The sequence below is a fragment of the Ptychodera flava genome (assembly GCF_041260155.1).
Source record: "Ptychodera flava strain L36383 chromosome 3 unlocalized genomic scaffold, AS_Pfla_20210202 Scaffold_25__1_contigs__length_14229661_pilon, whole genome shotgun sequence".
Lineage (NCBI taxonomy): Eukaryota > Metazoa > Hemichordata > Enteropneusta > Ptychoderidae > Ptychodera > Ptychodera flava.
Genome location: NW_027248279.1, coordinates 10761383 through 10764260, shown reverse-complemented (window position 1 = coordinate 10764260; position 2878 = coordinate 10761383). Strand labels below are relative to the sequence as shown.

The following is a 2878-nucleotide window of genomic DNA, read 5'->3' as shown; positions in this document are numbered from 1 at the left end:
GCAGACCTGCCAGATGGTGTTGCAGATCTTCGCAGCTCGGCTGTAGCAGATCACTTGCAGATATCTGCAAATGGTCTGATTTTGTGCATATATAATTAGCTTTGAGCTGCAAATTGCAGCTCATGGGGCATGGTATGCAGATCAATGACATACACATGACAGCTCAAATGCAGCCCGTGACTTTTGACCTGCAGACATACAGCAGCTCATAGCAGACAACTTTCAGCCCATGACTTTTGACCTGCAGACATGCCACAGCTCATTGCAGACAACTTTCAGCCCATGACTTTTGACTTGCAGACATACAGCAGCTCATATTAGACCACTTGAAGACATATAACAGCTCAAAATGGACATTGCTCATTTGACATTATCATACTGCATGTAATGGGTCATATTTTATTTGTACACACAAAAATATATTATTTCTACCTCATGTCATGCTCACTTCAATGGCTCACAACAATACAACACAAGCAGCTGGAGATCCTCGTCACCCTGTTAGATAAATGTGACACACCTCATCAAAGTTACCATACCAGTGAACTAGCTCACATGTGAGTAAAAAAAGATAACACCTGTTGTAGGATGAAGAAACACTCATTTATTACTAAAGGTTACGGGAAAAATTACACTGAATACAACAAAGGAAAAAAGTCTAAAACCTTTATGAAGCTAGCATAATGTTATATCAAAACTAGTACAAACTAGTCCAAGTTTACTGTCATGAACAACTGATGTTGGAGATATTGTGAGATGTTTACCTCAGCATTGTTTGATGAATCAAACTTCTTCTGAGAAATTGTGAAGAGTTAATCTCAGCATTGTAAAATAGATCAAAGTTCTTGTAGTTTATTCAAATATTTCCAGTACTTATCAATTCCAACAAAAGTTATTCTGATGTATAGAATAAATATAGGAAGCTTTGAACAAATACCGGTAGTAGTAATGAAATTGAGATCCTCTATATGGAAAGGACATCAAACTATATATCAAGCAATACACATTTGTTTTGGCATTTAATGAGAAAGAAGAATCGCGAGGGTGTAATTTAAATAGATACAATTCACCCAGATGGACCATGGGAAATAAAAGTGTTACTTTATGTAAAATCACTTCGCAGCAAACATGTTTACAAATTCTGTTTACTCACTCAAACCAAGGGATTTCCATGCTGAAACGACACAATGCTACATGTAGGGCTATGCTCTAAATTTAATCGCTCGCGTTTTTGATACTTTTATAGTGTAAAACTGTGAAGTTTTCCTTCAACGTGAAGCCTTAATACCAGTCACAGATGAACTCTGAAATGATAGAAGAATGAGAAACACAAGTTACTGAAATGTGAAAATATATGATTTACAGTGCTTAAGTGCAGACAAAAGGTTCACGTAGCTTTTAAAATCCAGTGAGAATTTACATTAGCGAACTTATCAATAAGCCAGTTAAGGCCTGTCGATGAAAAAGAAGTGAAGCAAGGCTGCAGGCTGGCAAAGACTGAACCATATTACCGGTACACAGTGTTTCATCTAGGATACTACACCAGGGTGGGGGGATTCGTCCCCTTCCACTAGAATTTTCGAGGGGATTTTAAAATTTTGGGGAACTTAACTTGTAACTTGTACGGGTTTATTTGCCCCGAAAAATAAGTTTGTCTGTTCACTGAATTCAAAAACAGGACCCATTGTGTGGGCCATTGACACCACAGTTTGCTTGTGACTTTCATTGCATGCCGTCTGCACTGAACACGTTTCTGTGACAATAAAGTCCGATTGTTCGTGTCGATTTGCTATCAGAATTATTTTCAGAGTGTTATGGACATCCATACAATGCATAAAAACTTCAGTTTGTCTCCTTTTCTCAATCGTACAGAGATAATGTGACACAGAAACCGTATCGGGCTAGGTCAATGAACTTTGTGAACGTACACGTAACTCTCAACTGGCAGGCTTTCATATGCAAAATCAGCGTACGGAAAATTTACGCGTAGTATATTGTTTCAACAGCATTTTCATGAAGCAGATCAAAAGCCTAGATGAAACACTGATTACATGGTGATCGAAAATCGGCAATTTTATTGATGACAATTGTGTTGGATTGACTGTGTATATTATTTCAGCACCCTGTCTTCTTGAACCGTACAATCGCAAATCGGCAGTTTTACTGATGCCTGGCTTGAACTTTGAAGCAACTACATATCCTCGATATACCGAATGTAATCTTCAGAAAAGTCTGTACAAATAAAAAACGCATATGAAGGAGATATGTCAAAGTAACTTACCTATAGTATCATTGGGATCGGTATGCGGTTTGCAATGCCGTTTGCAATTGCAGGCAATATATCCATGGTTTGACCTCATTCTCCTGACGGCGAGACCTATTGGTACGTTGAATATGTCGTCAAGTATACTCGTTCAATTTGCTACCATTTTATCAATGTTTGGATACCGTTTTCGGCGAAATTTCATCCAAAGTTTAGCAAAGAAACATGACAGAGTAACCCTGAAGCTAATTCAATACGTGTAGATTAACGGTCGATGTATCTTGCCGCTAACACTTTGACCTAAGTGACCTGGGTCATTTAGCGAATCTGACCAATCGCGGACAACTTTTCACATGATAAATGACGTCATCATGCGTGATGCAGCCTAACCAACAACAACATGCAACGTACACGTTTTTCTCAAGGGTCTATGATTTGATGTTCGGACCTGTGGGGAGTAGCAAAAGTAGCGGTGCTCGGATCTACAAATATCAAAGGTAAAACGGAGCACAGCTTAACATCGAATGAACAATGATTCTGAGGAAGACACGTTGATAATTATAAGGCAACTTCTCATTGATGCACAGGGCTTTCCCGGCGTTTTTATATGTGAGC

General features: G+C 38.7%; 1 long non-coding RNA gene across 1 annotated transcript; it reads right to left on the bottom strand.

Annotated features, from left to right (window-relative positions):
• Positions 1-581: 581 nt before the first annotated feature.
• On the bottom strand, positions 582-2529 carry LOC139125624 (uncharacterized). The gene is made up of 2 exons (XR_011550306.1): positions 2282-2529; positions 582-1304 (listed from the first exon to the last, which is right to left on the bottom strand). It is a non-coding gene; the product is annotated as an uncharacterized lncRNA (long non-coding RNA).
• Between the last annotated feature and the right edge of the window lie 349 nt (positions 2530-2878).